Genomic DNA, 12827 nt, shown 5'->3' on the forward strand with positions numbered 1-12827 from the left:
TTTGGGTTTGTTTTACTACCATAGATGGATTTTTGAACTGTAAATGCACTCCGCTGCAACAAAAACGCAAAACGAAGGCTGTGAGCTGCACTGTGCCTTTAAGGTATCCCACGAACACATCACTGACTTTGACTAAAAGAATGTTCTTGCCAAGATACATAAAAAGGAAGTTTTTTTATGCCAAACTATGGCTGCAGTTGGGTGTGGAAGTTAACACACAATTGGGAATAAAGTAACTTTAATACGGTGGAAGTCGACCAGCTCTTCCATTTGTGATAAAACTCTACCATAGCCTGTTCTTAATGTACGCTGCATGCAGTGTGGAAAAAAAGTACTGTGTGTGTTTATGTGTGTGTGTGTGTGTGTGTTTTTGTGTGTATTTTTGTGTGTATGTGCGTATGTGTTGTGTGTGTTTGTTTCTGTGTGTGTGTGCGTGTGTGTCCTTTACTGGGGATATCACTATGCAATGCCTTGGCTGGTTGTCTGTGCCAAAGACATTGCACTTCTACTTAATTGAACTTATTAAATCAACACCGAATATTCTCGACTCCTTCTGACTTCATGTCTGAACTGAACCGCACAACATTGTGTAACATTGAATTCCCAGTTTCACGTGCATGTTACAAGTACTGTGTTCACGTGCACCAGGCTTAACCATGCACAGAACAAGCGTTATATTTATGAGTGGGTTTGTTTTATTCATCAATCATTTATTGACGTTGTATACATGACTGTAGGACGGTGTCACAGGTGTTTTGTCAAGGTAAGCTGCTGGTGCGGATGGAAGGGGAAGGGGGGGGGGTGGAAATATGAAGGTTTTCTTTGCTGCAGAGCTGAAATCTTGTTCAGAACACTTTTAAACAAGCAGACAAAAAGGAAACCAGTGTAAAAGTGTATTCTCCCTGACACTTTAAGTGTTCACAATGTGTTATAAAATGTAGAGTGAATGTCTATCATATGGTTTTAGAAACAAAGATCTCGTGCAACAAAATATCATTTTTGTTGGAATAATATTCATGTATGTCATATGATCAATCTGCAACCTGTGAGTTTTTTTATAACGCGGTCAATGACCAATGTTTAGGTGACTCAGTAGGGGGCGAAGGCTGGAAACTACCTATACATTATTTGCACCTGTCAATCCGTTCTGGCTAGTGATTGGATTTTCTACAGCCCATCTCTCTCTATTCCTCTCTCTCTCTGTCTGTCTGTCTCTCCCATTTTTGTGTGCACTCAAGTAGAATTTTTTTTCTCTCTCTCTCCTTCTCTCTCTCTCAATGAATGAATGGTTCATCAATTGATTTAAAATGTTTGTGCATGTTTAAACAAAATGTAATACTATGCAGATCTAAATTACGTTATGTTAACAATTGACACTTTTTATCATTGACAGTGTACTTAAAATGCAATATGACAATTTATTTTCAAATTTGTATCTGTATTATATACAGTTATAATGTGTGAAGTTTGCTGTAATAGTTATTTGATTATATTGTTTTCTGTTCCTGTTGACCCTATTTACGGGCGAGGGCCGGATGTAAAAAAGCATGAATTCTTGCTTATCTATCACCCTCGATAATAAAATTGTTGTCTTGTCTTGTCTTGTCTCTCTCCGTCTCTGTCTGTCTGTCTCTCTCTCTATTTTTATTGCACTACAGTAAACCCCAGCATTTTTATGTCTCTCTCTTTTAAAAAAAAGTTTAGACAAGTTTTGACTAAATGTTTTAACATAGACGGGGAATCGAGACGAGGTCGTGATGTATGTGTGTATGTATGTGCGTGTGTGTGTGTAGAGCGATTCAGAGAAAACTATTGGACCAATTTTCTTGAAATTTCACATGCGAGTTTCTGGGTATGATATCCCCGGACGTTTTTTCATTTGTTCTATAAATGTCTTTGATGACGTCATATCAGGCTTTTACTAAAAGTTGAGCCCGCACTGTCACGCCCACATTTTTCATTGATTGAAATTTTGATCAAGCAGTCTTCGACGAAGTCCGGACTTTATTATTGCATTTCAGCTTGGAAGCTTAAGAATTTGTTTGCAGAGAAGTGTTGATGATTTTGAGAATGGAAGGGAGGAGTTCAGGAAGACAGTCAGAGTAGAGTTGTGTGGGAAGAGGGTCAAGGTCACAGGTTTTCAAGGTCATTTCTTTGAGGACTTTCTCCAGGTCAGTGAGAGTGAGAGGCTGAAAGTGTGTGAAGGGAGTGCCTGTAAATGCAGGAGGAGTTTCAGAGTTTTGGTGTGGGATTTTGTCTAGTTTGTCACGGATGGTTTGGATCTTGTTATGGAAGTAATCAGAGAAAGCTTGCGACAGTTTGGAGGGGTCGATGTTGTTGGGCAAGGGAGAAGCAGAAGAGACTTTTGTGTGTGAAATGATGTCAGTGCCCTTTGGTGATTGGTCAATGCGTTTCGGTGTTGGTAGTGCTAATATATTTTGTCGTCCAATAGGGGAGAATAGGGGAAGTCACCAAGTTACGAAACGTGAGAGCGATAGAGCGTAGAAAACAACAAGTCGCGTAAGGCGAAATAACAACATTTAGTCAAGCTGTCGAACTCACAGAATGAAACTGAACACACTGCATTTTTTCACCAAGACCGCATACTCGTAGTTTCGTCAATCCACCGCTCGTGGCAAAGGCAGTCAAATCGACAAGCCAGAATAGTGCGGTAATGGTCGCGCTGAGCAGGATAACACGCTTTTCTGTATGTCTTTTCTTTTTAGCGTACTGAGTTTGTTTTTAAACCAAACATATCATATCTATATGTTTTTGGAATCAGGGACCGACAAGGAATAAGATGAAATTGTTTTTAAATCGATTTCAGACAATTAATTTTAATCAGAATTTTCATATCTTTAATTTTCAGAGCTTGTTTGTAATCCAAATATAACATATGTATATGTTTTTGGAATCAGAAAAACCCACAATTTTAATGACAAGTTTCCGATTTTTAATGACCAAATTCCTTAATTATTTTTTAAGCCACCAAGCTGAAATGCAATACCAAAGTCCGGCCTTTGTCGAAGATTGCTTTGCCAAAATTTCAATCAATTTGATTGAAAAATGAGAGTGTGACAGTGCCGCCTCAACTTTTACAAAGCCGGATATGACGTCATCAAAGGTATTTATCGAAAAAATGAAAAACACTTCCGGGGATATCATTCCCAGGAACTCTCATGTCAAATTTCATAAAGATCGGTCCAGTAGTTTAGTCTGAATCGCTCTACACACACACACATGCACACACATACACACACACTCACACACACACACATACACCACGACCCTCGTCTCGATTCCCCCTCTATGTTAAAACATTTAGTCAAAACTTGACTAAATGTAAAATCTACTGTTGTGAATAAATCATTCATATTAAATCTTAAAAGTTCAGTAACATGCAACAAGGTTTGCAGGATTGCGCTGGGGGATTATTTTCCTTGAATATTTTACAAGCCAAAATTCTCTCACTATTCTTTTAATTTTTTTTTTTTTTTTAGTAATATTGACTTGTCGAAAAGCCCAAAGGGCGCATGTATTCCAGCTCATCGACTGAGGAAACTAGTGGATATTAACCTGTGTTGCAAACATGTTTAGTCGCAAACAGCACGGCCAGAGAGCTAGAGCCTTCTCCCACTCTGCTGCCGTTGCGTGGAACTCTCTCCCTTACTCTATCCGACACTGCCAAACATTCTGTTCCTTCAAATCAAACCTTAAAACACACTTCTTCACCCAGTATTTTGATTAATTTTATTTCAACATGGTGCATTTTTGAATCAGGTGTTTGAATGTTTGAATGTTTTGCCTGTGTTAGTATGCTTGCAGATTGTATTGATGTAGTGTTTGAGTTTCGTTGTTCACTTGTGTGCTGAATGCTGCTGCACATGCTTTTGCTTTGCTTTGTATGTATTATGTATGTTTGTCATTGTAAAGCGCTTTGAGAATGTAAAGCGCTCTATAAATCTCCCATATTATTATTATTATTATGATCCACTTGTGATCTTGTCATATACTAAGCAGCAATATTCAAGGCACACTTATTATTCTTGTGTATTTACTTAGTGATCAACCTCTTTTGTGATATGTTTGTGAATGTGTGTATGTGATCTGAATTTAATGTATAATTATTAAAGTACTAAGGTAGATAGATGTCTTAAGTTCACACACACTCAGGCACACAAAGCAGTCAAGGTCGGACCAGCGTCAGAAAAAAACAGACACATATTTTATTTTGTCCACGGCTGATGAGACATCGGTGACACCTACTGACTCATTTGCACTTACACAGACCAAAAAAGACTTGGTTTTCCCACAGTAACGTAACAGTATCTTGTCAGGTTTCCTCCTGCATTCCAGGATAACTGCCAACGTCTCTTTTCAAATACTCCAACCACCACAAAGGAAAACGTAAAATATGCATAGACGACACATCAAGACTCTTGGGATTGAGAAAAAAAAAATTCTCAAGTACTCCGCGGATTACGAAACGTGCGAGCGCCAGTGAGGTTTTCATGAACGCGAACTGAGCTGAGTATTATATTTCTAAATGAAAGGGGGAAGGGGGAAGGGTAATGCTGACATCAGGAGCAGGGCCTGAGCTCATTTTTAAAACAATGAAGTAATTTCGGGAAAAGCAATATGCGTTGTACCTTGTTTACATGCGAAATGAAAGACTCCAATGCCCCATTGCGGTTGGAGAAAGGGTGGAACGGGAGGGGGGGGGGGGGGGGGGGCATGGAGGAGAGATGCAGAGGGGGAGGGTTTGGCGTATCCGGGAGGAGGGGGTATTCTCACGGGCTTAAGCTGATTTTCAAATATACTGCTGACGTTCGAAACTAAAAAATAAATAATAAGACGAATGTTTGATTTGGCCATTAATTAAAGGTTACATAAACCAATCTTCTTGTCTTGTGTTATTTTTTGTTAAACACAAAGCTCTCTTAATTAATATATTCTGGATGTTTTTTGTAAGTTATTATTTTTAACAGCGCGGGGGAAAATAAGGTTTTCTGGAATTTGTTTCGTAAAATGTTTTATTTTTATCAGTTTTAAGCTTATGTTCCAGGGCAAAGAATACTGAACAGTACGCAAGAAAAGAGCCATTCTATCTTGTTTAGACTGGAGATGTTGAGCTTCTGAATGCCAAGGGGTCTAGGAAATCCGACTCAAAAGGAACTGAATTTACAGAAACTGAGCACAGGGTAGCAACAAATTAACATGGTCCCTTTTTAAATCTGCAAAATCATTTGGTATGTGCATGGATTGGACCCTGCAGAGTCGAAATGGTTCAGAACATTACAGTTAGTAAATGTTAAAGGTGCACGATATAATCGATACTTATCCAGAAATCAGTACGATCAATCGATATGGGTTACCGGGACCCGATATATGGGGAGCACAAACACAATGAATATTGCCGATAGCTCAAGACGGATACAAGTGTTTTGACCATTGTTTGAACAAACATTGTTGCAAATGCGCATATGAGCCACACACGGCTTTTTATTGCAGTAAATTTGCAGTCTATTTTCACTTAATTGTACTATTATCTATTCAGACTTTATCGGACACAAAATAGGCATTTTCAGGTTGTGTATGCACTTCGATTTGTCACTTGGCAAAGTTATTTAGAGCTGCTAATAATATCAATACGATACGAGGAAAAAATATCGCGATAATATTGATACGGTTTTTGTAGTATCCATATAGGGCAATTCCAAACAATATGCTCACCTAAGCCTGAAATTCAAAATGGAATTGACGGCTTTTTTACAGTACATATGCCACAAGAGATGTTTATAGTTACTTATACCATTCATCGCTTGCCTCTAGTTCACTCCCCTTACAAGCCGCCATTTTGTTATGATGTCATTTTGGGAACGCGCCGTGTGAAGTCATTTTATGACAACTTTTAAGAATGTCATCGCGTGTGCTAGTTTTTATTGTTTTGGTTTCGAAAATTAGTCAAAGTTGCTACAGAAGCCTAAAACTATATTTTGATCTGTTTTTAGAATATCAATTGCTAATACTTTTTAAAATATATTTAAAACAAACTCTACCCCAAATTGGTGCCACGTCAGTGACGTTTTGGGTAGACTTTTTCTTTGTGGCGATGAACCGATTGGTTGATTTATTTCTTTTTTCGAGTTTTCTTAGCTTTTGAATGGAGGAGTCCAACCATGTGATTTGAGTTTGTTTGTCCCCATTTTGTTGTGCACAAAGCGCGTCACTGACGTGGCACTGTTTTGTAACGTCTATGGTACTTTGAAACCATGTGTACCTGTTACTGGTAGTGTTTAACCAATTTCCTTGTGATTTTTTGTTACATGTTCTAACTAAGGTTAACATTGTTGTAACTGGAAAAAGCTGAGCACAAAAACGAGATCATTTGTCCGTTATTTTTAATTTTTAGTGCAGTTAAACCCAGAGATTTGTACGAGTTATGATCCAAACAAAATGATCAAAACGCTATTATAAATGTTTCAGGTAACTGATCATCAAAAATAATATACTGTATCATTTGAAAGGCCAAACATTTAACTGGTTTACCTTTCAGAGATGACGCCCTTAGGTTGCTACGTCATAAATGACGAGGCATCAAAATACGTCACTTTTGGGTTATGCTTCAAAACGGGGTCTTTTGTCAAGAACCATGAACAACTCCTATTCTGTAAAAGAGTGTAGCTAGGTAATGACACAAAGGACATTTCTACAAAGGTGAAGAAAGTAACATGAAACAAAGCTGCTGCATAATTTACAATCTGACAGAAGAAAAGGGAAATCAACACTTGGGAAAAAGGGAACAACTCTAAATAGCCAACAAGACGTCCGAACAGCTCTGCAAAAGAGACTAATGTAGCTGCTGTATCAAAACTTAACAACTAAGATTAAAAAGTGTACATAGTAGTATATAGTGCAAGACTTAAACGTTCATATAGAACCGTTCACATAATTCTACAAATGACCTTCAGCTTCAAAAGCTGGCCGCAAAATGAATGCCTCATAGCTGACAGGGAAACGGAAGAAGCAACAAGTTCCTCTTGCACGCGATCTGCTCAACCGTTTTGAACCAAGTAGACCCACACTTGTGATGAATCTAGTCACTGACAATGAGACTTTGGTTTCCTTCTATTTTATTGCCAGAACACACAAAACAATTGGGCCACAATTACGAGACGCACTACATTTGTAAGCAAGGGTTTCAAAGAAGAAACAGTGCTATTCGCTGTATTTTGCGACCACGAAGGTCCCGTTGCTGTCGATAATGTTTTGCTAACAGAACTGTCACTGTCACATACTATAAGGGACCTTATTACCCAAAGTAACTCACGAGTTCAGCAGTTAACGACTAAACTGCGAAACCCAGACCTCCCATCTTCTCCATGACAATGCCAGCCTCCACAAAATAAGGGCCGTGCCTCCATTCCTTAAAGTCTAAATGATCCCATTTTTACCTCACACATTCTTCGGACCTGAGTTTACTCCTTGTGACTTCTGGTTATTCCCTCTATGAAAATTAAAGTATCTGAAGGAAAACAAAATCAAAACAAAAATCGCAACCACCGACAAAAACAATAGTGTAGAGCGAAGTGAAGTGCACAGAAAAGTAAATCTGCGAGTGTTCGCAGTGCTGAAAGAAAATGTCATTTACACAAGAAAAGGCTGTTTCAGCACGACTAAGTCCATCGTTTGGTTCACCGCAATCGTTTTGCTACATAAGCGATGAAGAAAATGAACTAGTTTTTTTCCGTAAGGTTCGCGGAGAAAGATGCTAACAATGTTTGAGTTATGTTCATATTTAGAATTAACGTGTTATTCCGCCCTATCATTCTCGACTAACACCAACAAATATAAAGTGGAATAGTGTGGTTCACATTTAGGATCTTGTCAAATGTACATGCTCATTTGTTTGACGTGAGTGTATAAGGGTAGTTATATATAATTGCCAGGAGGGAAGACAGCGGAGAACGTCAAAATAATGACAGCTCAAATCAAAACCGTGTGAATGACGTTTTAGTTGGAGCCAGAATCAGGAGCCATTTATCTTTCTGAGGGTGTGTACTTGTTTGCCCGCCAAGTTAGAATGGAATATTTTCGAAAAATCAAGGCGTTGTCTGAAGTGTATAAGACAAAAAACGAGTGACCTTGACCGGTGACCTCGAGTAGTGACCTTGACCCGGAATGCTTTAAATATTATTGCTAGAGGTGTATGTTCCTTTTAAGTGTATCAATACATGTACAAAGTGTGCAATTGAAATAATTATTTTACAAGTTATTCAGATGGGCAATGGTGTCGACGGACCAACGGGCGGACCAACGGACAGACAGACGGAGGGACACAGAGCCGTATAGTGGTTCAACAATGTCCGAGAAGATCAATAATCAGTTTAAAATCGGCCGTGCAAAACTAACTATATTTAAACACCCAAAAAGTATCACTGTTGAACATTGAATTCACACGTGCCACGTTAGTGACGCTCAAGTGCCACGTCAGTGACGCAACATATATCAACCGCTTGTCGGAAGGATACATTTGATATTTGCAATTTCGTTCATATTTCAGAAAGTATGATATGTCTTGACTATGATCTAGCAAAATTACATCATTTACTTGGCTAATCTCATTGAATTTTAGAATTTCGCTTAGTCAGTGAAATGCAGGTGAGCATTTTTGCCACGTCAGTGACGTTTTTCAAAACTCAAGTTAAGTACCCTTAGCTTTTTTTACCTCAACAATTTTAACATTGGGTAGGAAATCTCTGCACAAATTTGAGTTAATAAAAGCATCATGACTATTATTTTTATGACGAATAATGTTTGATTTGTTTGTGCGAATGCCACGTCAGTGACGCTGGAATTGCCCTATACAGCTTTATAGTAAATGTTCATCTAGCGACAGTGATCCTGGGTGAGCTTAATTGACTGACAGTAAAATGTTTGTCTTGTTTTTCTGCACGGGCTAGATTCTTGAGTTCTATGAAGATGTATGGTTTCGCATTGAGTCATTACTCGAGGACTATAGCTACCACGGACGGCTGCTTTACACACTCGGCCCGAATTCTCTGAAGCTACTTTCACTTTCATTTCATAAAGCGTTTGCTCGAGCTAGGTGTTTCTAGTCATATCTGAACACGCCTTCTGGCCACATTCGTCTGTCTGTCCCTTCAAGTGTGACAAATTCAAATTAAATCATTACCATGGCAAGTAAGTATCTCTACTATATATAAAAATGGATGTAAGTGTGTGTGTGTGTGTGTGTGTGTGTGTGTGTGTGTGTGTGTGTGTCTGTGGTCGCCATACCTCTGAGATGGCAAGAGGCAGGAACAAGATAGTGTTCCTGCACACTCACTAGGAGCCGCAGATGTGCACCTGGGTTTTAGTTTCTTGATTCATTGTTTCCTTTCTCAGATTATGGACCTCCCATTTATTGAATACAGCATATATAGTGCAGGACCAGTCCAGTGCCTACTTTTCACCTGTAGCAAGCACATAATGCCAGTGATATTAAAGGCTCTGTATAGCTCCTGTGAGGGGAAGAAATGAAGAAAGTAAAATTAACTGGACAGTTCTGGACATTCTAGAAGCTAAGGGAGGTAACTCGTACTTCTTGTTGTTATCCAAACAAGGGAGGTAAAGCTGGTAATAATGGGATAGCGAGCGTCTTAAATTGCTATGGGGCTCCTCTGACACCCGGGCGAAGCCAGGATTAAGTGCAAGTTACTATGAAAAAAGGACTTGCTTTCTTCGGGCTGAAAGTCTCGGTAGATATTCTTCAATCGAAGAGAGAAGTTTTTGCCTCGCTAAGAATGGTGAATAATGTTTTTATATACCTCAAACTGAAGAGGACTTTTCCATTATTACTGATTTCAAATAATTGTCTTCCCTTGCACACATTGATTTACACTACAAGAGTTAATCCCAAATTTAACACGAGATAAAAGTGTTTCTCTTTTCAGAGTGGAATTCCTCCCGAACTTATTTTGCTGGTTCAGCCAAAATATAATCAACAACAGACACTGGTCCACGAATCACTTAAAAAAAATAATTAAGAAAAATTAAAAACAATTAAACTGTACCTATACTTGAACATAACACGATTAAAATTGAAAATGCAAATCAGATTACTTCGAATAACCATTATTGTAATTCAATCAAGTTGGCGTTTTAATGAAACAGATCCTGTGATTGGTCAGAATGCCCACAACTCATTAAATATTACCGGTCATTAATTGTCGATAACCACTCGCTAAAAAAGCCTGGCGAGGCGCATTGTGATACAACCTCAACTAGTCTCGGTTAGCTTTGAGGGTCATTTTACAAGTAGGAAATATGAAGGCCAACGAAATACCGAGACCATAAGGTATGCGAAGTGATGACGTCGAATACGTGACGTAAGTTGATGCATGAATTCTTCCGGACTACGTCAGTCAATTCCAAAGATCGCTTTTGTGATGAAAAGAATTTGTTTTAGAGTTTGCTGTCCAGAAACCCGTCAAAAAAGAAGGGAAAATGTATGTGAAAGAAAACAAAACAGGAGGAGAGTGATACGATAGGAATACAGAGACATATTTCTTGGGACTTGACCCTTGCAGGTAGGTGGACTGAAAGTAGTGTGTGAACAGAACAGAACCAATTCTGTCTGTTTACCATCGCATGAAAGCAGGAAAGAGATCGTCGTCAGATTGAATTACAATAACATTAACATGCTTCCATTTGAAACTTCTCGGTCTTCATCGTGGATTGACGCCCTCCCAAAGTCTAATTGAAGCCCGACGGAGCGAAATCCACGATGACGACCTCGAAGTTTTAAATGGAAGCATGTTAATGTGTAACTAGCATTATATTTCATTGTGTCCGTTCCATGAAAACTTAAATTGTAATTCAATCAAGATAGGTAAAGAGTGTTACAGATTCTGTGATTGGTCATATTACAGGTTATCAATTCTCGATGAACACCGGAATTCTATTAATTGAGCACCTGCTAATACTTACTACCAGTAGTGCCACATTAGTACACCTTTAACAAGTTTCTGTTGGCATTCAGGGTCATTTTTAATTGTAATTCAATCAAGTTGGTGTTTTAATGAAACGGATCCTGTGATTGGTCACAATGCCCCGATTCATTACAAATTACCAGTCATCAATATCAATATTATTGTCGATTATCAACTCGCTAAAAAAAGCCATTGGCTACCTGCTGGCGAGGCGCATTGATACAACCTCAACTAGTCTCGGTTAGCTTTGAGGGTCATTTTACTTGTGAAGGCCAACGAAATACCGAGACCATAAGGTATGCGAAGTGATGACGTCGAATACGTGACGTAAGTTGATGCATGAATTCTTCCGGTTTACGTCAGTCAATTCAAAAGATCGCTTTTGTGATGAAAGAATGTGTTTTAGAGTTTGTTGTCCAGAAACCCGTCCATATTAGGGGCGCTTCCCTAACAAATCAAGTTAATCACGCAATTCATTCATCCAAGCTGAAATGCAATCCCAAAGTCTGGACCGGGTCAAAGTTTTGAGAGAGAGAGAGAGAGAGAGAGAGAGAGAGAGAGAGAGAGAGAGAGAGAGAGAGAGAGAGAGAGAGAGATAGAGAGAGAGAGACAGACGGACAGACAGAGACAGACATACAGAGAGAGAGAGAGAGAGAGAGAGAGAGACAGACAGACAGACAGACAGAGAGAGAGAGAGACAAAGAGAGAGACAGACAGACAGACAGAGAGAGAGAAAGACAGAGAGAGATAGAGACAGAGAGAGAGAGAGAGACAAACAGAGAGAGAGAGAGACAGAGAGACAGAGAGAGGGAGAGACAGACAGACAGACAGACTGACAGACATACAGAGAGAGAGAGAGAGGGAGAGAGAGAGAGAGAGAGAGAGAGAGAGAGAGACAGAGAGAGACAGAGAGAGAGAGAGAGACAGAGAGAGACAGACAGACAGACAGAGACAGACAGAGAGAGAGACAGACAGACAGACAGAGAGACAAAGACACAGAGAGAGACGTACAGAGAGACAGACACAGAGAGAGACTGAGATAGAGAGATAGAGAAAGAAAGAGAGAGAGAAAGAGACAGACAGACAGAGACAGACATACAGAGAGAGAGACAGAGACAGAGAGAGACAGAGAGAGAGAGAGAGACAGAGAGAGACAGACAGACAGACAGAGACAGACAGAGAGAGAGACAGACAGACAGACAGAGAGACACACAGGGAGAGAGAGAGAGAGAGAGAGAGAGAGAGAGAGAGAGTGAGAGAGACAGACAGAGAGACAAAGAGACAGAGAGACTGAGATAGAGAGAGCGAGAGAGAGAGAGAGAGAGAGAGAAAGAGACAGACAGATACACAGCCTGGGGCAGCCTGATACAGAAATACAGACAGAGACAACCAGACGGAGAGAGGGAAGGAGGGGGGGGAGGGGGAGGGGGGGGGGGGATGAAGCAGAGGCATACACCATGATAGTGATTTCTTAGGACTAAAGGTTTAGCCTTGTGAAAAGGAGTATTCTGGTTTTTCCAACATGACGAGATACTGTTACGTTACTGCGGGAAAATCAGGTCTTTTGGGGTTTTTCCGACGCTGGTCCGACCTTGACTGCTATGTGTACCTGAGTGTGTGTGAACTTAAGACATCTATCTTTGTACTTCAATCATTATACATGTACATTAAATTCAGAACTCATACACACATACACGAACATATTACAAAAAGGTTGATCACTTGGTAAATACACAGGAATAATTCTTATATCATGGACATGGACATGGACAATGTGTTTTACTTATCAGGGCACAGTCATGGTCTACAATATAAGTCTTTTATAACAAACGA

General features: G+C 39.5%; 1 protein-coding gene across 1 annotated transcript in view; it reads left to right on the forward strand.

The window, feature by feature from the left end:
• LOC138979441 (KRAB-A domain-containing protein 2-like) overlaps positions 1–10790 on the forward strand; it is a 149393-nt gene extending 138603 nt beyond the window's left edge. Inside the window, exon 3 of the transcript XR_011460030.1 lies at positions 10301–10790. The gene's annotated coding sequence lies outside the window, so the exon portion shown is untranslated. The remainder of the gene's footprint in view (positions 1–10300) is intronic.
• The last annotated feature ends 2037 nt before the right edge of the window (positions 10791–12827 follow it).

The sequence above is a fragment of the Littorina saxatilis genome, linkage group LG11, assembly GCF_037325665.1.
Source record: "Littorina saxatilis isolate snail1 linkage group LG11, US_GU_Lsax_2.0, whole genome shotgun sequence".
Lineage (NCBI taxonomy): Eukaryota > Metazoa > Mollusca > Gastropoda > Littorinimorpha > Littorinidae > Littorina > Littorina saxatilis.